Raw genomic sequence first — 27847 nt, 5'->3', positions numbered from 1 at the left:
ACGGTCGCGGCGCAGTGGGACCCCCCTCTCCGACCGCTTCTACCGCCGCTTCACGCCGTACTCACCTTCTCCCCTCGTCCGCCCCGGCACCCATCTCCCGCTCCACTGCCTCCTCCTCCGGCGTCTGCGGTGCCGTGATCGGCCGCCTCGACCTCTCCACCCACATCGTCGCCGCGGCGCCCTTCGGCGGTCCGATCGCCGCCGTCCGCGACGATTCTATGATCGTGCAGCTCTACTCCGAGCCCTCCCGGCGCCGCCGCTTCTTCCTCTCCTCATCGGGCCAACCCATCGCTTCCGCGCCCTGGCCGCCCCTGCTCCCCGACTCCACTCGCTCTCCTTCTCCAGCTCCCACAGCCTCATCGCCCTCCTCTCAGATGGCTCTACTCGGCTTCCGCCTTCCGTATCTGCAGTCCAACACTAGCTCCAGCCTCCAGCCCCGTGCCCCTACTCCCGCCGGCCTCTGGCGGCGTCGCCGACGCTGAATTCTGGGGCGGAGGTGTAGCCATCCTCAAAGTGGACATCCGCGTTGTGGTCGCCACGGACATCGAGGCTGCCGATCCTAACCCCCGTGACCTCGCCGACCCAGGCGTCGGTGATGAGGACTTGAGGAGCATGACAGTGGTGGAGCAGTTTTTCATGTCAGGGAGCCCAGAGGTGCTGCTTGCAGTTGGTGACCGGGTGATCGCGGTAGATAAGGGGCATACCTAGATAAGGATGGCCTGCAAGTGCTCGAAGAGGAGCTTGAAATTGGACCCGTGCAGAAGATCACTATGACAGGCAAATTGCTAAGGTGCTGTTTTTAATCCACGGAACTTTTGTAGCTCCATTCTCATCTGGATAAATTCTGATTTCTGAATGAAGTTAAACACCATTTTATTGTCTTGTAGGACTACTAGTATACAGTTATACACCAGTCTCTAGCTTAAAGACCAGGACCTTTGGCATACTACTATTTTATCCATAAATACATGTTATATGAGCAATATTGTGTTCCCTTCTCTCTACTCATATTTCTAAACTATTTTGTTGATCCGGAAGGTAGTATCAGAGTTTGTTCACACAGGTTGTTGATAGCAATGCAGGTGCTGGCGACCGTGCACAACATTAACGATTGTACCTTTCGTATTTTCTGCTTGGTAGCATATGTATCTAAAGTTCATCTTAACCTGTTTTCTTATGCTTCACATTATGACTCTCCACACATGCTACATGCAGATTGTATCAAAGTTTGTTAATAACTCAAGTAGACAAGTAGCATAGAACTATTTTTTGTCATATGGGTCATTAAGCTTACCTCATCTCATGAAAACCAGAAGTGGGACATTTACAATAATCCACGCTTGCAGGCTTATGATAACTATCGGCTAATATCATCTTCATTGCCAGAGGAAATTGAGGCTTGCATTGATTCTGCTGGCCATGAGTTTGATGTTTCACGCCAACACACATTGCTAAGAGCTGCTACTTATAGCCTAGCTTTCTGCAGGTTGGTTTTTGTGCTTTTAGGATGTTATATTGTGCACTTTATTACTACTGCTTTTTTTACCTATTCTGTAAGTAATCATATTTGCCTTTTATTTTCTTTTCTACACTTACAAATTTTAAGTTGTTGATTGGAGAATAAGTTGTATCCTTGATCAGTGCACAAATTGAACTTCAACTAGTTTTAGATAAAGTATATCACAGCTATAGCTTTCAAGTGTCTATCTTTATGGTCGCATGTAGAATAATACTCATCAACAGATAACTAGTGTCATTACTCTGCCAAGTTTGTATGAATGGATGAGATCACTGGATTGGGTCAAAGTGTACCAATTGAAGTGAAAGTTATGTGTGAGCTTGTTTTCCAATATTTGAATTTTTTTAGTGTAATTAGTTCAGCAAAGGCCAAGGTTAGGCCGTTAGGCCCAAAAGCTTCCTGAAGAGGTTCCCTTTTTAAGCCCAAGAATTGGGTAATTTTAGAACTATACTAAGCAGAATAGCAGATTACCTTCTTAACTGGAGTAAAAGTGTTATCTAACCAACCTTTTGAATTCGAGCACCTAATTATCATCGAAGTCATGTGAAACTACAGCTTACCAATATTACGCAATTTCTTCCACACAAGGCTGCCAGATGAAATTCCTTATTTCAGACGATGGGAACTTGAGCCAGTTCCTGGCAAACAAAGCAAGTGATCCTTGATAGATTTCTTTTCTTGAATAGATTTGAACATTAGTTGAGGTGTTGAAAAAACTGGACATTCATATGTGAAGATATTTGAGTACTTGGCTTTTGCTTCAAAATCATGTGGAGGAAAAACTCCTTTTTTCAGGGAGCTAGCCACTGATTGCCGCTTCTTCCTTTCCGCCTGAGCCGGCGGTGGTGCGCTGCTGGTGAAGCTGCGCGCGTGTGGGTGACGCTGATACTGGCATCCCCACATGACACAAACCTTTTATAGGAGGTTGTGATAATGCATTGGGCATGTGAGAAGTTTACAGCATCAGCAACTATTCCGGATACAGTCCTTCTTGAGGGTTTGCTTGATAAGGTTTGTGTTTACTAAAGTCATAGTCAGGCTTATACTTGATACTTTTACCTGGTAAATGCATATGCTACTGCAGGTCTGCAATTGTGTATCCTTGTTTTGCATCATTACATGTTCTTTCTATTGCAGCTCATTTGTGTTTATTAAAGTCATAGTCAGGCTTATACTTGATACTTTTACCTGGTAAATGCATATGCTACTGCAGGTCTGCAGTTGTGTATCCTTGTTTTGCATCATTACATGTTCTTTCTATTGCAGCTCAGGTTACGTAAAGGGATATCATATGCTGCAGTAGCAGCTCATGCAGATAATTGTGACTGGCGAAGGTTGGCTGCAATGCTCGTTGATCATGAATTACAATCCTCAAAGCAGGCAAGTTTTCTTTTGTGCTGATGATTCAGGTGGATATGATGCAAGGGGTGGTAATGGGCCATGGCCCTAGTGGTCACTTCACAGCCCAACTTGGCCCTTTAATTTTTTAGCTCAAAATTGTATAGGATTAGAGCCCGGCCCTTAGATTATCTAGGCCAAATTTGAGGGCCCTTTACCACCCCTACATGCAACTGATTGATTGAGGAGTGAGGCATAAAATGAAAAAAATAGGAATGTTCAATAGAAACTAAGTAAAGAATATGGTTTCTTCATAATTCTGTCCTAATTATATAGGTGTTGAGGTATTTTGGGTACATCATAAATGAAATTGTATAGATAAACTGCTTGGTGTCTTTCTGGTTTACAGGTTGAAATGGTAACCTGATTAAGATGTGGTAGTTGAACTAATAGTTCCGATATCTAAGAACCTTTTGTAAAATTCTTATTCTCAATTAGGTTGATGATAGGCTTGCCTTCTATCTGAGTGAGATGTTCTGACTTCTGAGCCTGTGATAGCTTTAGCTGGTTTTGTATCTTTGCAGATGCTAATAGGCCATATCTCTACAGGATATGGTATATCTTTAGTAATTACAGAAAATCTAGCATGCTTAAATAACAGAAAAAGGGGAAAGGCTCAGTTCGTATCTAGTAGGAAAGGATCTCCATTTGAAAATCATCTGATTCGTTTCACCTTCACAGATTCCCATGTTGCTAAGCATTGATGAACAAGACAAAACATTATCAAAAGCAATTGAAAGCAGTGATACTGATCTTGTGTATCTTGTGCTCTTACATATCTGGCAGAAGGTAGCTGTAGAGAAGGTAAATCTCCTCTGTCCTCTATAAAAGATTAATATTTCCAGTTAAGGTACAGCTGTTGGTAATTTTTTCAAGGATCCAAATCAAGCATGAAAAGCTAATTGTCAATGGAGACTAAACTTTGGGAAGTATAACTGAAAGTGCTTCTTCTCAAGTGTTGTATCATGTTAATGTTCTGTGATGACTATAAATTTTACAGAAGGCGCCTTTGGATTTTTCAGTGTAATTAATGTGAGGCCTGCGGCTAGAGATTTGTTTATGGCATATGCAAAGTGATGCATCTTTCTTATTTACTGTTTCTGCATCAACTTTATACATCTGTTTCGACATAGTTGAATATCTCTAGCTTGCTTGCAGACATTCTTAGCATGAAGCCTTGAAGGACTTCTTTTTGTCGACTGGGAGACTTCAAGTAGGTTGCATATACAATAATATCCCAGTTCTTGTATATCTGATTCTTTAATACATGAATGCCGGCCTTCATATTATTTGCAATTCAGTAGCACGCTATTCTGCCTTTTTATACTTACACTCTAGCAGTTAGTTCCATCATCCAGATAAATTTAATACATAATCAGTCTAGGATTTACTATATATTAAATTTACTTTTACGTTTCAATTGCCTAAGCTATTGAAAACAATTGCAGGATGCCGCCTTTCTTTTGTTGAAGGAATCGAGGGAATTGGAGAAGAATCCTATGGCAAGCAAGGGAACTCCTCTCTATGGTCTGCAAGTGAGGCTCATTGAGCAGGCCCATAGACTCTTTGCTGAGACCAAGGAACATGTTTTTGAATCCAGAGCTTCTGAAGAGCCATGGCAAATTGCTAAGGTATTTGAGGATGTGATATTGCGCTGAATGTGTCATTTTAGGATTCTGTTGCTCCTTTGACATTCAAATGCCGAAGAATTTACAGTAATTTGGTTGTTAGCAAGGTTAATATTACATAAGAAATCTAGATCGTGTGATGCAACTAAAAACGATAATAAAATTTATGTCTCCTATCAAAGGAGCACTCATTATTGAAGTCCTTGCGGAATACCTTGAACTTTGGGACTTCCTCTCTGACTTCTCCTTGCAAGCAGAAGTGGAAGATGTTCATGTGTGGCAGTTTTCTACCTCTGGACAATACACTAACAAATCTGCCTATGAGGCTCTTTTCATTGGAGCTACTAGCTTTGCCCCCTGGAAACAAATCTGGAAGAGTTGGGCTCCAGGCAAGTGCAAATTCTTCCTTTGGACTGCTGCTTTGAACATAATTTGGACTGCAGATCGCCTGGCCAGGAAAGGTCTTCCCCACCCTGCTGCCTCCCCTCTCTGTGATCAGGCTGAGGAATCTGCGGATCACCTGCTGGTTGCATGTGTTTTTTCCCGACAAGTATGGTTCATGGTCTTGCAAACATACAATCTACAAACCTTGGCTCCACTGAATGACCTCTCTTTTTTTGATTGGTGGATGGCCACTAGCACTAAAGTGGATGGTCTGGTTAAAAAAAGACTTTGACTCCATTCTTATTTTGGGAGCCTGGACCATCTGGAAGCATCGCAACCGCTGCGTCTTTGATGGGATTACTCCGGATGTGTATGGTGTTGTCTCGGTCATCAAAGAGGACCTACGACAGTGGTCCTTTGCTGGGGCTCGAGGAGTGTCACACGTCCTCGCCCTAGGAAATCAGGAGGATTAGGTGCTTGTCATCGGTTCTTGTTGGTCAGGTCTCACCCCTTGTGTGTGTTCTTGTAATAGTCTTAAGGGGTCTGTCTTGGGCTTGGTACAGGCCCTGTTTTGTACCATTTGGGGTTCTTACCCCTCCTTTTCTTCTTAATATATTGAGGCACAGTTCTCCTGCGCTTTCGAGAAAAAATTTATGTCTCAAAGCTCACTCAATACGGTTCCTATCAATCCAATCAGCATGAAACATATGTTTGCTTCATTCTGTAGGTTATACTAGCACTTGTCAGCTCCCAAACCTTAGTCATAGGCAACTTCATGCATAGTAATTGGTCTTTGAGTAACCTACAACTGGGTAATGCTAATTGTTCTGTTGAGACCGTTTTCTTCGTTGTTTTCTTGGTAAATTTGCAGTTCAGGTTTACTGAACTCATTGCTTTAGTAGTTCGGGTGAAGCCATGTGCAGCTTCTGCTTAATAGTTACTCCATCCATTTTTATAAGGCATGGTATAACATGGCACGGTCTTCCAAATAACACTTTGACCATTCATTTATCATATATTATATCTCTTATGGTTATAAACTTATAATCATTGTAAAGTATATTTGATCATGAATCCAATCATATAAAGTTTGTGTTATAAAAATAAAAAATTATTAGTCAAAGATTGCAAAGTTTGAATCTTGATATGCGTGTGTGCCTTATAAAAGTAGATGGAGTATGTCTTAGTCACTCTGTTTACCTTTTCTCATTCAGATCACAGCATGAGCTTGAAGTTTCCACAAAGCAGGCGATATTTGTGGGTTCTAGTGTTAGTGATACAATACAAACCTGTATTGCAATGGGAAATGAGCAAGCTACACTCAAAGTGAAGTCAGAATTCAAGGCATTCAGATGATCTCGAAATGCATAAACCTTTTGAATTAATATTGTATTTTAGTCTTGCTGATGGTCCTGTTTCTGCACAGGTTCCTGGTAAGAGGTGGTACTGGCTTAAAACATGTGCTGCTTTGGAAAAGTTTTCAAGAGAGAAAAGGCCACCAGGAGGTGAGTTTGTAGATATGACTTTGTTGCATGAAGGTTAAGTTTATATTGAACTGATATTTATATCGGTCTTCTTCTATGGGTGCGGACAAGTTCATCATTGTCCTGCACAAAGGATTTCTTATCCTTGGAAAGTAGCACCTTTATGCCAACTAGAAATTTTTTCTTTCGTCGTGCTTAAAATTTGAAGCCTGATTTGAACCATGTAGCAATGATGTAAACATTAACTTCTCAGTTCTCAGCATTGGGTTATCTTCATTGGATAAATTCAGACATAAGAATATTGCTTCACTATAATAACACTTCGCTTTAGGTTGTCTATGCCGTGTTTGAATATGGTAAATTGATAATGTTGTGAAGTTCACGCCTGACATCTCTATTTTCAACTTACAGGCTATAAACCTTTTGTGGAAGCATGCACTGATACTGGTCAAAAAACTGAAGCTCTCAAATATATTCCAAAGCTAACAGATCCTCGTGAAAGATCTGAGGTATATTTAGTTTGCAAGTTATCTAAGGAGAATGCATATGGACTTTATTGGAATTTGGAAAGCTTCCTTTTGATACAAAGCATTGTGCCTGGGAATATTCCCCGCTCTATTATTCCCCTGTTATTTTACCAAATGATCACAGCTCTGAAAATGTAGATTATCCACCCTTTTCCTGAGTAAACTATTACCGCTTCACCAGTAACAGATTTTGAAGTGGCAGTAGCTGAAGGGAATAAGTCTTGTACTCTTGGTCTTTGTGGGGCTGCAGCATCTCCTTTTTGCTGCAGCATGCAGTGGGTTTGTGCTGCCCCTAGAGGACAGCATCTTGGACTGTTTTTTAGTTTGCTAGGACAGCTGCAGTTAGTAGGACAGCAGCAGTTAGCATCTACTTTTCTAGGACAGCAGGAACATCTTAGACTAGGCAGTTAGCAGCTCCTTGGCTGGCTGTATATATGTGTGGCCACCCCTCCCGTTGGAAGGCATGACATTGTGAGTGTGAATGAAGAAAACCCAGAAAACTTCCCCAACTTGAGTGTCATCCTCTCAGCTCAATGAGAGTGAAAATTGAGCTGCTAACATCTGGTATCAGAGCCGTACTTTCCTGTAGGTTAGACATTTCCTGCACTTCTCCCTCCCAAGCAGCAGCTAGCACAGCAGCAGCTAGCGCAGCAGCAGCGGCTAGCGCAGCAGCACCTGCTGCACCCTCTACTCCACCTTCCTCACCCGAGCAGACGAGCGGCAGCTCGTCTGAGGCTGCGTCTTCTCCACGCAGCAGCCCCCTGGAGGCGCGCCATGTCCGACGCACCGTCTCAGCGCTCGGTCGCCTCGAGCGCACGGCGTCAGCGAGATGCCGAGCTCGCCGCGGCAGAGGAGCGCAGGCGAGCGACGGCACAAGCCGCTGCAGCAGCGGCGAGGGCGGCCAGGCTGGCTGCAGCGGAGCTGGCGGCGGCCAGGGCGGAGGTGGAAGCAGAGGCGGCGGAGGATGCAGCGCGTGCGGCGGAGGTCGAGGTTGAGACCTTGCGCGGCAGCCTCAGCGGCTCCATCGCCGGCGACGCCACCGCCGACGAGGACCTTGAGGAGTTGGAGAGGGAGAGAGCGCGGGAGCGGACCGCGCGGTGGGCAGCAGTCCACCCCGGCGGCGGCGGCCTGGACGGCGGCGCGCCCGGCGGTCCAGGGGCCCGCGCGCCCGGCGGCGGCCTAGATGGCGGCGCGCCCGGCGACGGTCCAGGGGCCCGCGCGCCCGGCGGCGGCCCAGGGGCGGCGCGCCCGGCGACGGCCCAGGGGGCCGCGCGCCCGGCGGCGGAGGCGGCGCCCCTGGCGGCGGCCGCGCCCTTGGCGGCGGCGCGCAGGGCGGTGGCGGAGCTCCTGGCTGGGGTGCGCGCGGCGCCCCCGGCTACCACGGCCTCCAGGCGGTGGTCAGGGACGTCGGTCCCGGTGGTGGGTGGCCCACCCTCACCGAGACCAACTACGTTGAGTGGGCCGCAGTCATGGAGGTGAAGCTCCAGGTGCGGCATATGTGGGAGGCAGTCCGGTACGGCGACGTCCACTACGATGAGGATCGACGGGCGCTGGATGCTCTCATCGCAGCAGCCCCGCCCGAGATGCAGTTCACGCTTTCCAAGAAGCGAACTGCCAAGGAGGCCTGGGACTCCATCGCTGCAGCACGTATCGGCAGCGACCGCGCCCGCAAGACCACTCTCCAGGCACTTCGCAAGGAGTGGGAGAACCTGGCTTTCAAGCCAGGTGAGGATGTTGATGACTTCGCCCTCCGTCTCAACACTCTACTGCAGAAGGTGGTGCAGTTCGGCGACGACACCTACGACGAGGAGAGAGCCGTCGAGAAGCTCTCCCGCTGCGTCCCCGAGAGGTACAGGCAGACCGCTCGCTCGATCGAGTCTCTGCTAGACCTCTCGACCATGACGATCGAGGAGGCGATAGGTCGTCGACAGCGACGAGCCACAGCCTCCCTCGGGAGGCATCTCCATCGGTGGGAAGCTCCACCTCACTCAGGAGCAGTGGGAGGCTCGGCGCGGTGACAGGAGGAGGGGGGAGCCCTCTTCCTCGACTGGTGGCCGCAAGCGCGGCAAGCCGCGAAAGGGGCGCGGAGGTGCCCAAGCCGGGGCACGAGGGCGCGCCGAGGGTGGCGCCCGCGGAGATGCTCAGGGCGGCGCCGCTGACAGGCCCAAGGCGGCACGAGACGACGCCTGCCACAACTGTGGCAGGCCCGGCCACTGGGCCAGGGACTGTCCGCAGCGGAGGCGTGGGGGCCAAGCCCACGTCGCGGAGGCCCAGCCGGATGACGAGCCGGCTCTGTTCCTACTCCACGGGGACATGGAGCCGCAGCCGGCGGCACCGCCTGTCACCGCTCTACTCCACCTCGACGAGCCGCGTGCCCGAGTTCTCCTCGGCAACGGCTCCGACGACGACAGGGTCGATGGCTGGTACCTCGACTCCGGCGCCACGCACCACATGACCGGGCGGCGGGAGTTCTTCTCCGACCTGGACGCCGACGTAGGTGGCTCCGTCAGGTTCGGGGACTCCTCCGCCGTGGAGATCAAGGGCGTGGGCTCCGTGATCTTCACCGCCAAGTCCGGAGAGCACCGGATGCTCACCGGAGTCTACTACATCCCGGCGCTGCGGAACTCCATCATCAGCCTTGGGCAGCTCGATGAGAGCGGCTCCCGCGTGGTGATCGACAGCGGGGTCCTCCGCATCTGGGACCACCGTCGCCAGCTTCTCGCCAGGGTGGTTCGAGGGAAGAACCGCCTCTACATCCTCCATGTCGGGGTGGCTCAGCCTCTTTGTCTTGCAGCTCGCAGGGACGACGAGGCATGGCAGTGGCACGAGCGCTTTGGGCACCTCCACTTTGAGGCCCTGAAGCGGCTCGGCGCCAAGGAGATGGTGCGAGGCCTCCCGTGCCTCGACCACGTGGAGCAGCTCTGCGACGTCTGCGTGCTGACGAAGCAGAGGCGGCACTCCTTCCCCTAGCAGGCGAGCTTCCGAGCCAAGGAGCGGCTCGAGCTCGTACACGGGGACTTGTGTGGCCCGGTGACACCGGTCACACCAGGAGGACGGCTGCTACTTCCTGCTGCTCGTCGACGACCTCTCCCGCTTCATGTGGGTGATGATCCTCGGCAGCAAGGGAGAGGCTGCGGACGCCATCAGGCGTGCTCAGGCTGCTGCGGAGGCGGAGAGCGGCCGCAAGTTGCGCGTGCTGCGCACCGACAACGGCGGTGAGTTCACGGCGGCCGAGTTCGCGGCGTACTGCGCGGATGAGGGCATCCAGCGCCACTACTCCGCGCCGTACAGCCCGCAGCAGAACGGCGTCGTCGAGCGGCGCAACCAGACGGTTGTGGGGATGGCCCGGGCCCTCCTCAAGCAGAGGGGGATGCCGACTGTCTTCTGGGGAGAGGCGGTGGTGACAGCCGTCTACATCCTCAACCGCTCGCCCACCAAGGCACTCGACGGCATGACGCCGTATGAGGCTTGGCATGGGCGCAAGCCGGCGGTCTCCCACCTGCGGGTCTTCGGCTGCCTCGCGTTCGCCAAGGAGCTTGGCCACATCGGCAAGCTCGACGACAGGAGCACTCCGGGAGTGTTCATCGGCTACGCGGCGGGTTCGAAGGCCTACCGCATTCTCGACCCGGAGACACAGCGTGTGCGCACAGCGCGCGACGTTGTGTTCGACGAAGGGCGAGGATGGGCGTGGGACAAGGCGGTGGACGACGGCTCGGCTCCGACGTACGACGACTTCACCGTCGAGTACGTCCACTTCGAGGGAGCTGGGGGAGTAGGCAGCTCTTCTTCGCTGAGCGTGCCTACCCCGGTCCCCGAGCCTCCACCGACTCCGGCGCCCGCCACACCGGCGGCACCACTCCCTTCAGCTACGACTCCGGCTGCGCCGAGTTCCTCAGCTGTACCACCACAGCCGGCAACGCCGCGCACTCCAGCACCGACAGCCACTCCTCCGGGCACGCCTACTCCAGCACCTGCTCACAGCCCGGTGGAGTTCGCTACTCCGCTCTCTCACGACGAGGAGCGCATCGACGCGTACCACGACGGTGAGCCGCTGCGGTACCGTACGATGGAGGACCTTCTCGGCGATCAGCCGGTGCCGGGATTGGTGCCTCACGACCTGGAGGCGCAGTTGCACCTCGCGTGCAACGACGGCGAGCCTCGGTCTTTTGCAGAGGCCGAGGGACACGCGGCATGGCGTGCCGCGATGCAGTCGGAGATGGACGCGGTTGAGAAGAACCGCACTTGGGAGCTTGCTGATCTCCCTCGCGGTCACCGCGCGATCACCCTTAAGTGGGTGTTCAAGCTGAAGAGGGATGAGGCCGGCACCGTCGTCAAGCACAAGGCTCGCCTAGTGGCACGAGGTTTCGTGCAGCAGGAGGGAGTCGACTTCGACGATGCCTTCGCTCCCGTGGCACGGATGGAGTCCGTGCGACTCCTCCTTGCGCTAGCTGCCCAGGAGGGCTGGCGTGTCCATCACATGGACGTCAAGTCGGCGTTTCTCAACGGCGACTTGAAGGAGGAGGTCTACGTGCACCAGCCGCCGGGGTTTGCGATCCCCGGCAAGGAGGGTAAGGTGCTACGTCTGCGCAAGGCCCTCTATGGCTTGCGGCAGGCCCCGAGGGCGTGGAACGCCAAGCTGGACTCCACGCTCAAGGGGATGGGTTTCGAGCAAAGCCCGCACGAGGCGGCCATCTACCGGCGGGGCAAAGGAGGCAATGCCCTGCTGGTGGGTGTCTACGTCGACGACTTGGTGATCACCGGCACCAAGGATGCGGAGGTGGCGGTGTTCAAGGAGGAGATGAAGGCCACCTTCCAGATGAGCGACTTGGGGCCTCTCTCCTTCTACCTGGGGATCGAGGTGCACCAGGACGACTCCGGGATCACACTCCGACAGACCGCCTACGCCAAGCGCGTCGTCGAGCTCGCTGGGCTCACCGACTGCAACCCAGCCCTCACTCCGATGGAGGAGAGGCTGAAGCTGAGCCGTGACAGCACGGCGGAGGAGGTGGATGCTACTCAGTACCGGCGTCTTGTGGAGAGCCTCCGCTACCTCGCCCACACACGGCCGGACTTGGCGTTCTCCGTCGGCTACGTCAGTCGGTTCATGTAGCGACCGACGACGGAGCACCAGCAGGCCGTGAAGAGGATCATCCGCTATGTTGCGGGGACTCTCGACCACGGTCTCCACTACCCGAGGTGCCCTGGGGCGGCACACTTCGTCGGCTACAGCGACAGCGACCACGCCGGCGACATCGACACCAGCAAGAGTACGAGCGGGATCCTCTTCTTCCTCGGCGAGTGCCTCGTTAGCTGGCAGTCGGTCAAGCAACAGGTGGTGGCCTTGTCCAGCTGCGAGGCCGAGTACATAGCGGCCTCCACCGCGTCGACTCAGGCGCTCTGGCTCGCTCGACTGCTTAGTGATCTACTCGGCAGAGACACTGGAGCAGTGGAGCTCAGGGTGGACAGCAAGTCCGCTCTGGCCTTGGCGAAGAACCCCGTTTTCCACGAACGGAGCAAGCACATCCGGGTGAGGTATCACTTCATCCGAGGCTGCTTGGAGGAAGGGAGCATCAAGCCGAGCTACATCAACACCAAGGATCAGCTTGCGGATCTGCTCACCAAGCCCCTTGGGAGGATCAAGTTCCTTGAGCTTTGCTCCACGGACCGGGATGGTCCAACTTTCCCACAAGACGACGCACAAGGCTTAGGGGGAGAATGAAGGGAATAAGTCTTGTACTCTTGGTCTTTGTGAGGCTGCAGCATCTCCTTTTTGCTGCAGCATGCAGTGGGTTCGTGCTGCCCCTAGAGGACAGCATCTTGGACTGTTTTTTAGTTTGCTAGGACAGCTGCAGTTAGTAGGACAGCAGCAGTTAGCATCTACTTTTCTAGGACAGTAGGAGCATCTTAGACTAGGCAGTTAGCAGCTCCTTGGCTGGCTGTATATATGTGTGGCCACCCCTCCCGTTGGAAGGCATGGCATTGTGAGTGTGAATGAAGAAAACCCAGAAAACTTCCCTAACTTGAGTGTCATCCTCTCAGCTCAATGAGAGTGAAAATTGAGCTGCTAACAGTAGCTATTATCCTTTTTTTTTCTCGAATACGCAGGAGAGCTGCATATCATTGTATTTTTTTCCTCGAAAGACGCAGGAGAACTGCGCTTCATTATATTAAGAAGAAGATGCATATCATTGTATTAAGGAGAAGAAAAGATCCAAGTACAGACCCATACCTCACCTTGGATCAGAGTGAGGTATGGGGGTAAAAACATAAACCTAAACTGTCACTATAGCTATTATCTATAGTGGTGCTTTCTTTATTCTGTCAGAGGCTGTACTTTTTGATGGAGAGAATAATTGCTCTATTCCTCCAACCCTAGAAGGGTGGGTATATATAATAACTACACATGGCCTCTAGATGGGCCTCTATACACATGGGCTCAATATACTCCAACACCCCCCGCAGTCTGAACTACCGGCGCAGCGGTGTTCAAGACTGGACAACAAGAAAGCTAACACCCCCCGCAGTCTGAACAACCGACGCAGCGGTGTTCAAGACTGGACAAGATGAGAGTACAAAAAGAGCACAAAAGGTGTAGGATCAAGAACACCGACTAGACGGGGGGTGAATAGGCGGTTTAAAATCTAAAGCCAACAACACTAGAGAAATTTAATTAGTAACAAAGGAAAGCCCTATGTCATGCTATTACAATCTCTAGATGGGTTTGCAACCTAGGGTGACAAGACACAAATCAAGCTCTAGTAAAGTAAATTGCTCAAAGTAAAGACAAGAATAAAAGTGAGCAAGTGAAGTAACCATGCTTGACACAAGAATATATCCCGTGGTGTCGATGACTTGCCGGTCACCCCTAATCCACGTTAAGGTGGATTCCAAGAATCAACCGCTCCTCTATCAAGAACCTCTTGATCTTGAGCCGGCTTGAATCACGGAACCGCTCCACACCTCGATTCCACTAGAGTTGCTCTTCACCACTCCGGTGAGATGAGCACAAGACCTCTCACAACCGAAATCGGGGCTCCTCAACAATCTCCTTGGAGGAGCTCCACGAAATCCACTTCTCCAAGCCGTCTAGGGAGCGGCAACTCCCAAGAGTAACAAGTTGATGACGCTTGCTTGAAGTATCCATAATGCCACAAAGCTCAAACTCTTGATGCAATGCACTAGGAAGCTCTCACACTCTCAAAAATGCAATCTCTAAGCAAGTGTGTGTGAGAGAGGGATGCCTTAGCTCTAATGTGTCAAGAATGCTGTCCAAATGGCCAAGAGAGCCTCCCAATGGCCGGGCGTTGGGTATATATAGACACCCCTTCAAAAACTAGCCGTTACACTTTTTTCTGCGAAGTCGCGGACCGTCCGCGTTTCAAAAACCAGACTGTCCGCCGTTATAAACCAGTGACTCAGAGTGCATTTAATGCGTGTCAGAACTAGCCGTTAAGCCATGGCGGACCGTCCGCGCCCCAGGGGCGGACCGTCCGCAGTTAAGAGTTCCACACCACCAGAGACTAACATCGTCTCTGGAACAACTTTGAGATTAGCCTGCGGACCGTCCGTGCCTCAGGAGCGGACCGTCCGCAGTTAACTTTTCAGCCCAAACCAGACAAACAACCTCTCTGGTACAAAACTGAGATTAGCCGGCGGACCATCCGCGCTCCATGGCCGGACTGTCCGCCGTTCAACTTTGAAGCCCACACCAGAGAGACACCCTTTCTGGTACAAATTGAAATACAGTGGCGGACCGTCCGCACACCTGGGCCGGACTGTCCGCCAGCCCACCAGAGCCTCTGCAAGCCCTCTGGAACGGGCGCGGACTGTCCGCTCCTCTGGTGCGGACTGTCCGCCGTTACTCAGTCAGCTCTCAAACTTAGTCTTTTTCAAATCTTTTCAAAACGCCGTTAGCCCTCATACATGCAACTAGACATTTTGAGCAAAATGACACTAAAGACCCATCAAGCATGAGTACACAACCCCTCTTGATAGTACGGCTATCTATCCAACAAATCCGGTCACTTTTCATCCACTAAACGCCTTGTGACCGGTAAAATATAAAAGCCCTATTTTATACCTTTGCCTTGAGCCCGAGCTTTGCTCATCATCTCCAAAACTCCATACGTTCACAACCAAATCTCTTTCATCCGTGGATCAACCTATACTCATCATCTCAAATGAAATCGTTAATCCACAAACCGTTGTCATTAATTACCAAAACTCGAATTATGGGCCTAGATGCTTTCAAAAGGGCTAATACCCCCGCAGCCACAACTAGTCACCGGCTACGTTGAGGCTGGATCGAAACTCCGAGAAGGTCGACGAGGGCAGCCCCTTGGTGAAGATGTCAGCAAACTGGGAGGTAGTCGGGACATGGAGTACCCGAACATCGCCGATGGCGACTCTGTCGCGCACGAAGTGTAGGTTGATCTCCACGTGCTTCGTCCGCTGATGCTGGACGGGGTTGGAGAGATACACGGCGCTGACGTTGTCGCAGTAGACGAGCGTGCTCTTGGCGAGCGGGTTGTGGAGTTCCGCCAAGAGCTGTCGTAGCCAGGACGCCTCCGCCACGCCGTTAGCGACAGCCCGGTACTCCGCCTCGGCACTGGAGCGGGAGACAACCGGCTGCCACTTGGACGACCAGGAGACCAGGTTGCCGCCCAGGAAGACGGCGTAGCCGGAGGTGGAGCGACGAGTGTCTGGGCAGCCGGTCCAGTCAGCGTCGGTGTAGACCACCAGCTCAGCAGAGGGCGAGCGGTGAAGTACCAGTCCAAGGTCCACAGTGCCACGGACGTACCGGAGGAGACGCTTCAGCGCAGCAAGGTGTGACTCCCGGGGATCATGCATATGGAGACAGACCTGCTGAACAGCGTAGGTGAGATCCGGCCTGGTGAAGGTGAGGTACTGCAAAGCGCCAGCCAGACTCCGGTAGGCAGTAGGATCATCCACCGGATCACCCAGATCAGCAGACAATTTCGCCTGAGTGTCGACTGGAGTGGAGCAGGGCTTGCAATCAGTCATCCCAGCCCGCTCCAGAATATCGAGGGCGTACTGCCGCTGGTGAAGGAGAAGACCAGACGGGCGAGGCTCAACAGTGACGCCCAAGAAGTGGAGCTGACCGAGATCCTTCATAGCGAATTCCTGCTGCAGAGAGGAGATGACATTCTGAAGTAACTGCTGACTGGAAGCTGTGAGCACAATGTCGTCGACATGTAGCAGCAGATATGCCGTCTCATCCCCACGGTGGTAGATGAAGAGAGACGTGTCAGACTTGGCCTTGGTGAACTCCAGTGTCATCATGAACGTGGCGAACCGAGAGTACCAAGCCCGAGGAGCCTGCTTCAGTCCATAGAGAGACTTGTTGAGCCGATAGACCATATCCGGACGACTCGAGTCCACAAATCCCGCAGACTGAGAGCAGTAAGCAGTCTCTGACAAGGTGCCCTGAAGAAACACATTCTTCACGTCCAGCTGGTGCACAGGCCAAGTGCGCGAGAGCTCAAGGGAGAGGACCGTGCGCACCGTAGCGGGCTTCACGACCGGGCTGAAGGTCTCATCCCCACACCAGGCCGCTGAGTGAACCCCCGGAGAACCCAGCGAGCCTTGTAGCGCTCCAGTGTGCCGTCAGCCCGACGCTTGTGCGTCCAGATCCACTTGCCAGTCACCACATTGCAACAAGATGGACGCGGCACGAGGTCCCACGTCTGGTTGGCAAGAAGAGCCGCGTACTCCTCTTCCATCGCGCGACGCCAGTGAGGATCCGCCAAGGCGTCGCGGACAGAGGAGGGTACCGGCGAGACCCGCGGCTCTCCCTCGGTGGCGAAGAGAGTCGCGGCCTGGGACGCCATCCGCCGAGTAACCATGGGATGGATATGCCGAGGATCCCGATGGATGACCGGCGGGTGGTACACCTCCGGCTCGGCTCGAGAGGGAGCCGGAGGAGGCGGCGGCGGCGGCGACGGCTCCGGTGTCGGCGTCGCAGGAGCCTCCGGAGCAGGAGGCGGCGCCGGTGTCGACGTCGAACGACGCCGGTACACCTGCATCGGCTCAGCGTACCGCTGCGGCGCCGGGTTCGGCGCCAAGCGACGCCGGTACACCTGCACCGGCTGAACGTACCGCTTAGGTGCAGGGAAAGTCACCGGGGCCGCGCGTGGCGCAGCGGGAGACACCGGGTCCGTGCATGCCGACCGGAGGTCCGGGAGCCGTGCGTGGCCCGACCGCGGGCACCGGGCCCGCGCTCGGCGCAGCAGGGATCACCGGAATCGGTGCCGGTGCGCCGGGAAAACATGCAGGAAAAGGACAGACAGGTAACGGTGGCTGAACCACCGGGTCAGTCGGAAACAGAGACGCCAGCTCGGGATCAGGAGAAGGTGTGGAGGAGGTGGAGTAGGGGAAATCCGACTCATCGAAGACGACGTGTCGGGAGATCAGAACGCGGCGAGAGGTGAGGTCAAAGCATCGGTACCCCTTGTGGTCAGGGGAGTACTCGAGGAACACACAACGAGTCGAGCGGGGCGCCAGCTTGTGAGAAACGGTGGCGGAGGTGTTAGGGTAACACGCACACCCGAAGACCCGAAGGTGGTCGTAGCGAGGAGGGGTACCGAAAAGAGCGTGGTGTGGAGTGGGAGCAGGAGAAGCAGTGGACGGAAGGCGGTTGAGCAGGTTGGTGGCGGTGTGGAGGCTCTCTGCCCAGAAGCGCGGGGGGAGAGAAGCCTGGATCAGAAGGGTGCGCACGACGTCGTTCGTCGTGCGAATCATCCGCTCAGCCTTGCCGTTCTGAGGGGAGGTATACAGACAAGACATACGCAGCTGAATACCCCGAGACAGGAAGAAAGACCGGGAGGTGGAGTTATCGAACTCCCGCCCGTTGTCACATTGGACGGCCTTAACGGTGAGGCCGAACTGAGTGGACACCCAGGCAAAGAAGTGGAGGAGGGTGGGGAAGGTCTCAGACTTGGCGCGCAAAGGGAAAGTCCAAGAGTAATGAGAAAAATCATCAACAATGACCAGATAATATCTATAGCCAGACATGCTGAGTACAGGAGATGTCCACAGGTCACAGTGAATGAGATCAAAAGCATGCGCAGCATGCGAAGATGAAAAAAAAACGGAAGTCTAACATGACGACCTAACTGGCACGCATGACAGAGGTGCTCAGCAGGAGCCATAGTACATGGAACATCGGTACTACGGCGGAGCTGAGCCAAAACGTCGCGGCCGGGGTGACCAAGCCGGCGGTGCCAGGTGGTAAAAGAAGGCGTCACGACAAAAGCAGAAGACGAAGAAGCCGAAGGTGAAGCAGCGGAAGCAGGAAGCCGAAGAGTGTAAAGGGGCCCCGGGCTGTCACATCGGAGGAGCGGATACCGAGAAGCCGAATCCTTCACAGTAAGACCAGAGGAGTCAAATTCGATAGAACAGGAGTTGTCAGCAGTAAACTATTTGAGGAGCAACAAGAACATTAGGAAGACGAGGAGCAGAACCCACGGCGGTGACAGGAAGGCAAGACCCATCACCAACCATGATAGAAGAAGGACAAGAGGGGTGTGGGGGTCGGACAGAAGATAGGATACCAGCATCGGGAGTGGTGTGGAACGAGTCACCCGAGTCCGCGATCCACTCGGTGCTGGTCGGCGGCGTCAGTCCCATGGTGCTGAAGGACTGCACCAGAGCGGCCTGGTCCCACCCCCCAGGCCAGGTCGGCTGCTGGCTGGGCTGAGCGGGCGGGGTCCAGGACGGCGCGAAGAGTGGAGCAGCGCCAGTGAACATGGCCGCCGGCTGGAGCTGAGGACGAGGCCCCCCTCCAGGACCCTGGAACGGCCACATCGAGATGCGCCCTGACCATGGATTGCTGAAGGATGGCCAGGGCGTACCTCCAGCGGCAGGGGCAGGAGCGGGAGCCGGAGCCGGAGCCGGTGTCGGCGCGCCCCGACGGCCCCCACCGGTACCGGTGCTCCCAGAAGCAGGGCCACCAGTGCCACCACCACCACCCCGTCGCCGGCGACGTCCACGGCCCCCCCTCCTCCGGTCTGCCCGGCGGGAGCAGCACCAAGGAGGGAGGTGGCAGGAGCAGCGGAGGAGGCCGGTGGAGTAGTAACGAGCGCGGCGGTGGTGGGCGAGGACGATCCGGGTGCGAGACCCCTGGTGATCTCGAGGGCGAGGTCGTCCCGGACCTGCAGGAAGATGGGGAAGGGCCTCTGGCGAGCGATCCAGCCCTTCAGGTGGTCGTAGGTGCTGCTCAGTCCCCGTAGGAAATTGAGCACCAAGACCCGATCAGGACACCGGATCCCCGAGGTCGTGAAGAGCATCGGCCATGCTCTTCATCCGCCGGCAGTACTCACCGACAGAGAGGTCCCCCTGCACGAAGGTGCGGAAGGTGGCGTCGAGCTGGAGGGCGCGGTACTCGGCGTTGCCGAGTAACTGCCCCTCGAGCGCCACCCAAGCCTGCCGCGCGGTGCCGCCGTGGGTCCTGACGAGGTCCTGCAGATCTAGGGAGATGGTCCCGAAGATCCAGGACAGGGCGACGCTGTCGAGGCGCAGCCACGTCACGTCACGCGCCTCGATCGGCGGGTCGACGTGGACGTGGTCGTCGAGGGTGTAGCGGCGGAGGGTGAGGAGGACCTGGTCCCGCCAGCGGCTGTAGGAGGAGGACGCGGGATCGAGGAGGACGGAGACCAGGGCCCTGAAGTTCTGGACGCCGGCGGCCTGGAGGTGGAGCTGGGCGACCATGGGGTCGGTCGGGTCGTACCGGGCTCCAGAGCCAGCAGGCGGGGCACGCCGGGAGGAGGAGCTGCCGGGCTCGGGGTCGACGGGCAACTGGCCGGAGGAGATGCGGAGAAAGCGCTCCGCCTCGGCGACCCGGAGGGCGAGGGCGTCGGCCGTGGCACGCTCGCGCTCCCAGGAGAGGGCAGCCATGCGGACCCGCTCCTGGGCCGCCGAAGCCTCGGACTTGGCAGCGAGGAGGGCCGCGGCGAGAGCGGCGTCGGCCTGATTCCCGCGGAGGGCGGCGGCGGAGATCGGCGCGTCCGCGGGCGACATCCCGAGGCCAGGCCACGCGGGATCTGGCGCGGCGTCGGTGGCGGGCAGCTTCCCGGCGGCGACGGCGGCGCGGTGGGCGGCCTGCGCGGCGGCAGCAGCCCCAGGCGCCTCAGGCAGCAGCAGGGGCGCGTGCGGCCCAGGCTGGGGCGGCGGCTGCAGCTCGGGCGGCCCAGGCGGTCCTAGCGGCGGTGCCTGGATCTGCGGCTCCGCGTCCCCCACTGCCCCCTCCACCTCCGGGCCGGCGCCAGCCGCGGCGGCGGCAGCGGCCGGATCGGGCAGGGGGCCGAGCGCTGCCAGGCCGGCGGCGGTAGCTCTGGGCCACGCGACCGGCGGCGCGCGAGCACGGGAGGTGCCGGGCCAAGCGGCGACGGCTGAGGTACCTGTGGCCGGAGTCCAGGCGGCGGCGGCTGGAGCGCCTGCGGCCGGAGCAGAGGGCTGGGCCCAGGCGGCGGCGGCGGCTGCAGCACCATGGGGAAGCAGGGGCCACGCGTCCACGGCGCCTGCAGCCTGAGCAGAGGAGGTGGAAGGGAGGGGAGGGAAATAGGAAAGGGAAAGGGAGGGGGCCTGCAGCGCCGGCGGCCGGCCAGCCATGGCCGGCGGCGGCGGCTGCTGCGGGATGGACGGGAGGGAGAGGAGAGGAGAGGCTAACCCTAACCCTAGGCTAATGATACCATGATGGAGAGAATAATTGCTCTATTCCTCCAACCCTAGAAGGGTGGGTATATATAATGACTACACATGGGTCTCTAGACACATGGGCTCAATATACTCCAACACTTTTATGTTTTCTTGATTGTTTGCCGACTCTGTTACAATGGCATGTTCATTGATTCAACCTTCCAGGTTTCAGGATTTCAGATTACTCGTTAGCAAGGGTCCTTGCAGCTGTTTAATCAATGTTTTTTTTCATCCGTGTTTAGGTGAAGAAGCATGTTGTGAGCGGCATGAATATTTTGATGGGCTTTCGATACGTTCGACTCTGTTGATACTGCAACCAGTGTCTGCAAAGTTCTAGTGGTAGATCCTGTCCATTACCTATTTTATATTCTTTTGCTTCATTTACACCATAGTGTTCTCATTTAGGAAACTGTTCTAGATTATGTGTTAATTGCGAGCGGTCCTCTTGCTGAATTGGTTAGGTGGCTCTAATAGCACTCATCAGATCTTGAGTTCGACTCTCCGTGGGACCGAATTTCAGGCTGGGGTTAAAAGAATCCCCTCGTCTTTCCCACACCAAAGCATGAGTCTAAGGCTCGTGTTAGAGTATATTAGGCAACTCCGGATATGGTTAGTTTATGATTGATTGTAATCCCAGGATAATCTTCCTTATCTCTAGGAGAGGCTACATGCCCTCCAAGCCATGTACTCCTATATAATCAGCCCAGGGGCTCAAGCAATACATCTTTACAGCCCGACCCAGGTCGTTGGTCATCTCACACGAGCTATGATGCCGTTGATTAAGTGTGGGGCAGATGTTTGGGGATTTTCTCGACAAGCATGAGGTTGTCTTCTTGGCAAAATACCTGGAGGCTATCTTACCCTCAGCAGGTTGAGTTTTTAGATTGTGTTAATTTAATAACAAAACCCCTAATAATTTCACTCAATTTCCGCTCAGCTATGATACTGTTGTTAACATCATTTCCGTCATATTTCCAGATTGGCTCATATACTTTGGCATCCTCTTTTTAACAAGTTTTCTAAAATGCCGCGAGCAGGATGGCTCACGACAGATGTCAACTGATGAAAACAAATAATCCATCTCCTGATTTATTGAATGGCCCCTTATTTCTACATTATATTGGCAAGCTGTAGGTAGAAGCAATGACACGAGTGACGTACAGATTTTGTTCCCAAGCATCTGTGCGTCAGGTAATCCTCAACTTGGGACTACACAGTTCACAAGCAGCTGTCTGCGGGCATCTGGAGATGCATACTGAGGAACCATGGCATCATTTATTCTGTCTTGTCTTTCTTTCAGTCTATCTCTTTTTGTGCTGAATTTTGGAAAGGAGAAGAAAGAAGGCCAAAAGAATATGACAGATCAAGGCAAGGTGAGCACAATTTCTGTTCTGCATTTCTCTTTTACCATATTGATTTTCCACTTTTCTTTTGCTGTGAAATGCTTTGAGAGAAGCAGATGTCAAAAAGCAATTCTTTGTGATTGAGATGGAGATGGTGATCTTACTGCTCTTTTTCGTCTAGCTTATTATAAACTGATATAGATGGTTGAACCTGCTTATGTCTTTTATAACTAGGTGGCAGGATAGTTGAAAACTGGACTATAAGTTTCAACAACAAGGCTAAATTATGACCACCCAGTTTTAAATTTCAACAACAAGGCTAATCTCAATTTGAGTATGACCATTTAAATTTATACCACGTACTGCATACAGCGCTGATGAAGTTTTTTTTTTTGAAGGGAGCGCCGATGAAGATGGTTGCGTGGATTGATAAAAAAAAGGTTGCGTGGATTGATAAAAAAATGTTGCGGGGACCGCGTGAACGAGGGGCGGAGGAACCGATGGAGGGTGCAGCATGGCGTACGGTAGAATAGTATTATCGTGGACCTGGTTCGGCGCGGTGCAGTCGAGAACATGTGAGGCCGACTGGCCGAGGCGGGACCGCGGGTGTGCTGGTAAAGTTAAAGAAGAGGCGTGGTCGGCAGGCGCCTCCAAAGTCGAGAGAAAGGCACGGACGAATGTGGACAGCATATGGGCCAAGTGGGTGGTGGGCGGGCCGGAGCATGGCATTGATTACCCGCTATTGTCGGGTAGAGCGCATTTGACGCGTGATCCAGGCTGGGTATTTAATTTCCTTAATCCCTTATAAAATATGGAAACTAGTGAACCCCTAATTTAATGGGAGGCTCCTCTCGTCGGCTACTAATAGGGAGCCGTGATGGACTCTTTCTTCTCTGCCCCTTACTCGTTCCCCAACCATACCATGTTCGCCGCCTCATCTTCTTCCCCAAAGGAAGGAGAGACTCCAACACTCGCATGGGTGTTCCCGACCATGGGCTCTATGTCTCTCCGTGTTCATGGTCATGGGGTCTATCGCTCCGTGTTCATGGCAGGTCAGGCCGGTTCTACCTTACGGGTTTGTTCGCCTCCGCAAGGGGATTGGGGGGATTGAAGGGGGTTTGGGGCGATTAAATCCCTGGATCCCTTCCAATCCCACCCAATCCTCTTCGATCCCCACGGAACATGGTAAACCCTCTTTGCCTATCCTGCTCTTTCTCTCTCGCGCGCGCGGATTAAGTCTTTTCCGAGTCAAGATCCCCTCAGTTCCTTTGCAGAGGGGATTAACTGAACAAATCCTATTGTTGTCAATCTTAATTGTGTTTATGATTTTATGATTTTTCTGTTTAGGATCGAGTGTCATGAATGAGCAAACAAATCCTATTGTTGTCAATCTTAATTGTGTTTATGATTTTATGATTTTTCTGTTTAGGATCGAGTGTCATGAATGAGCAAGTATCTACGATTTTTTTATGAAGCTCAGTGCCCCGCCTCCGCCGCCGTCTTCTCCTCACCCGCTGCCGCCGGCCACCGCCCATCGGGGGTCCTGCCCAACCGGCAGCGAGCGCCGCCTCGCCCTCCGCCGACGGTTACGGTTCGCCTATCCTCCGCTGCCCCCGGCCCAGCTGCTCTCTGATTCGTGTTTTCTTGGGCATGGGCTGAAATCGGCCACGACACCCTCTCGGGCTGAAAATCCAGTCATCACCCTCTCGGGCAATCCACGGGGCCACTCATCGCCCTAGGATCTAAGGCTCCGTTTGGATGTAGACATTGGAAGTCTTGGTATTGAATTGAGCTCAATACCAAATCAGACCAGCTTTGGTATTGGGCCGAATACCAAAGCTATTGTTTGGATGGAGATGAAATTGTAAGATGGAATTCGATGAGATAGCAAATACCAATTCGTGTTTGGATGTCCATACCGTCAAATTGAGAATTGGTACATCATCCTCCTCCGTGTGCAGCCGCTGTGCCCCTTCCTGCTCCGCGTAGCCGTTGCCTCGAGCGCCCCATTCTCCTGTGTCGAAGAGGAGAGGACGCCGGCCATGGAGAGGGGAGCGGCGCGGCCATTGGAAGGGGCGCAGCACCCAGAGGGAGGGGTCCAGAGGAGGAGGAAGGGAGGTGGGCGGCGCGGCTCTCCAGCGGAGAGCGAGGGAAGGTGGCGCGCGCAGCTATCCAGCGGAGAGGGAGGGGAGGAGGCGGCGCGGCTCTCCATGGAGGAGGCCGGGGAGGGTAGGGGTGGCACAGTTCGCCGATGGAGGAGGCGGAAGAGAGGAGGGGTGGCACAGTTCGCCGGTGGAGGGGGGAAAGGAGGGGGTGGCGCAGTTCGCCGGCGGAGGAGGTCGGGGAGAGGAGGGGCGGCGCAGTTCACCAGCGGAGGATGCAGGGGAGAGACAGCATGGTTTGCCGGCGGAGAAGGCAGGGGAGAGGAGGGACAGCGCGGTTCGCCGGTGGAGGAGGCAGGGGAGAGGAGGGGCGGCACGATTCACCGGGGGATGGGGGGGAGGGGAGGGGCGGCGCGGGTGACAGGGGTCGGGCCGCCACCGCATCTGACGGAGGGAGCGAGGGAGTTGAGCCCGCGAGTGGGGAATCGCGGAAGAGACCGATTCAGCGCAAAACCGAGGGGAGTGGCTTGGTATTGAGATGAAGGGGATGCAGGTGCGGTGAATACCGCTTGGTATTGATGTCGAATTCCAATGCTAATTCCAGGACCAGCCAAACAACTGATATTGGATGAACTCAATGCCAATTCCGAATTCCAGGCTTCAATATCTACATCCAAACCTAAGGGGTTTTAGATCCAACGGCTTGAGTCACGTTATATATGACCTGACGAACGAACAGCCGCCGCCTGATGAACGAACAGCCGCCGCCACCCCCACCCTACCAGTCGAACGCTCCGGCCCGTAGATCTCAAACTCTCTCCGATGATGGACGCCGCCGCCGTCGCCCGTGCCAATCGCCGAGCTTTTCGTGTTATACGCCGTCGCGCTGCCCGCCTGGCCCGCTGCCCACCCCTCGTACTGCTTCCTGAGCAGGTTTGTTCATGCTATCTCTAGGCTCCCTCTGATCTGATTCATATGCTCTAGTTTCTGACCTTCGAACCTCTTGTTTTAGTCAGGCGATTGGTGATTTGGGTAGCTCTGATTCATATGTCCTTCGATTTCTTAGGTTTAATGCAGCGTTTTGTTGGTCTGGGTACCTGTGAGTCATATCCCGTTCGACCTCCTAGATTTATTGCGACGATTTGTTTGTTTTGCTAGCTCTGTTACATGTATGGGTATTTCAGATTCATATATCGTTTCATCTCTTTGGTTTATTGCAGCTGTTTGGTGTCATGGGTACCTCTGATTCATATCCGATCCTATTCGCGCTTCTAGTTTTGTAGCTGCGATTTGTTGGTGTGTCATATGTTGATATCGTTTCATGATTTTGACTGCAATTTGTTTTTATATTAGGTTCACTATAGCTCTCAATTATTGTTATATTATGTACTGTATAGTTCTCAATTATTGTTTTCTGATCTTGATTCATCGATTTTTCTAATTTCTCCACTGTCAGTTCGACTGGCCGGCTGGGTTCAACCCAGGCAGCGGTGCGCTACTCGCAATCAATGAAGACCTGGCGAAATCCTATGACGCTCTTGCATACGTTGCAAACAACGTTCTGAACATGCAGCACACAAGGACTGCCCTAAGGGGTGTCCTGGACATGAAGTCTTGGGGAAAAGCGACACAGTGTATGTTTCACTTAAATAATATTTCTCGCAACATGTATTTTCCACTTGTTTGAAATGGCATGACAATCTACACATAAAAGTTTGTTTATTTTCAGTTTGAACTATTAGCAGAACAATAAGTTATAATGTGATGTAATCTTACCATTTTACAAGCAGATAATGGAATTCCAATATCAGGCCATGCATCTGATAATTTTGCCAATTCTTGAATCTCTATTTTTACGCGATACTTATGATTTGTGTCTTGATTCCTTCAAAAAAGGATTTCTCAAAAAATGAACCTGTTTAGATGCACCCTGTAATGTTTTTGAAATGGAATCTTTGCACATTTAAAGTATTAATCATAGACTAATCACAAAACTAATTATGGAATTTGCCTGTAAACTATGCAATTAGTTTTTTTGTCTAGATTTAATACTATGTATGACCGCAAGATAGTTTTGGAATTTTGGATTTTGCATCTAAACAAGGCCTTAGGGTAACAAGTATGTTTGTGCTTGTTTGTGCTGCAGGCCTGTGGAAAGTACTGGAGGACATGCGTGATGAGGCGCTTCTCAAACTCGCCAAGTGTGAAAAGGACTACAACAGAGATTCTACCCATGCCCCGTGTTCTGCGTGAAAGGCTGCTCTCCATCCTGGGGAAAGAGAAGGAGAAGGAGAAGGAGAAGGAGAGAAAGGATAGGATGTGAGAAAGAGAGTCGATGCCCAGTGTTCTTCGTGATATGCTGTTAGCCATTCTGAAGAAAGAGAGAAAGGATGCCAGTCCATCTCCATCATATTCACTAGAGTAAATGTTTTGGAGTTCTATTAGAACCGATGCTAAGATTCTCCAAACTTTCTTCCACCTGAGAAATCTGCTCCGCTATAGCTCTAATGAATTGTCTAAATTTTAAGATTGCATTTTCTCTCGACTTTGACTTGTCAGAGAATGCAGCTGCATTTACCTCCCTCTCAAATTGCTCCAGCTGCAAGTTACGAGAGTAAAGGCCTTAGAAGAAATAGAAATACAAATGGATGTTTCTAAAACATAGCCAAATCATACAGGGCTGAGAGTGGTTGAAGACTATATGGAAAGCTCGACTGTTTGAACCTGCCATTTGGTAGTTCCAAGAGCAGTAATCACAACTCTCTCATACTGTATCGGAGCATGAAGCTTTGCATCTGAAGTACCATCCTGCATAACTTTCCTTTCATGCAGGAGCAGGCGGTAGACACCCTCCATCCTATACACAAACCAAAATGATGCGCTATCAGTACCATCAGAAAGCTGCGCATTACTTACTCTTTGTAGAATGTAATAAGGAAGACCTTCAAATTGGACACGTAAATTGCTTAGAGCCAATTTGCGGTTGTAAATCCACCCTGCGCTTTGAATCTAGCCATTTGCAGAAATCTTTATAAGTTCCAGAAGCAGTTTGCTGTCACATATCCTAAAGAGATGCATCTAACCAAACAATCCAAATCTAGCAAAAAAAATGCTTATGAATAGCCAAAGCCATGCAAAACCTAAGTACGAGAACCATGCAAGATTTAATACAAATACTTTGAGGTTGCATTCAATGGGCTGTATTTCGCCAAGATAAAACAGATAATCTGCACATTTCTTCCTAGTTCATGCCAACACTTGCCTTCACCAACAGATAGAAAGAACAGATTCATGCCACTTCTCCCTGAACTGCTCCACCTCAATCATGACAACGTTTGAATGCTTCTGAATGCTTGCAGGGCACCTTTTATGCAACCAAACTCGCATATTCCCATAACTTCTCATGAAGAGCAGCCATGAGAGTTTAGGACATAGTAGCCATGTTCCCGTTCCCGGAACCGAAACGTTCCCGTTCCCGAACAAGGAACATGGAACAAGGAACGTGGCCACGTTCCCGGCTTCTCCATGCGACACGCACGTAATTTAAGAAACTTAATTAGCTTTTAATTCGAAAATGCATTGAATTAAATAGATGTTTATTTCAGTTGGAGAGAGTATCTGCATTTCATTTTTGACATATTTTTAAAAATCACATTATCCATGAAAGAAGAGTATTTTCAAACTGCTTGCCACTAAAATAAACAAAAATACAAGCATTAAAAGATAAAAAAAATCATAGAAGAAGA

General features: G+C 52.6%; 2 pseudogenes across 1 annotated transcript; one reads left to right on the top strand and one right to left on the bottom strand.

Moving 5' to 3' along the window:
* Window positions 1-26628, top strand: LOC120710134 (annotated as a pseudogene). Its single transcript, XR_005689833.1, has 14 exons — window positions 1-787; window positions 2356-2530; window positions 2786-2899; window positions 3599-3721; window positions 3918-3990; window positions 4076-4130; window positions 4366-4548; window positions 6144-6273; window positions 6356-6434; window positions 6825-6922; window positions 21791-21847; window positions 21957-22029; window positions 22398-25735; window positions 26248-26628. The product of XR_005689833.1 is annotated as a protein VACUOLELESS1-like (transcript).
* LOC120710133 lies at window positions 25743-26957 on the bottom strand (annotated as a pseudogene).
* Window positions 26958-27847: the final 890 nt, after the last annotated feature.

The sequence above is a fragment of the Panicum virgatum genome, chromosome 5K, assembly GCF_016808335.1.
Source record: "Panicum virgatum strain AP13 chromosome 5K, P.virgatum_v5, whole genome shotgun sequence".
NCBI classification, from domain to species: domain Eukaryota; kingdom Viridiplantae; phylum Streptophyta; class Magnoliopsida; order Poales; family Poaceae; genus Panicum; species Panicum virgatum.
The sequence above is the reverse complement of the archived record's forward strand: the minus strand, read 5'-3'. Positions and strand labels throughout refer to the sequence as shown.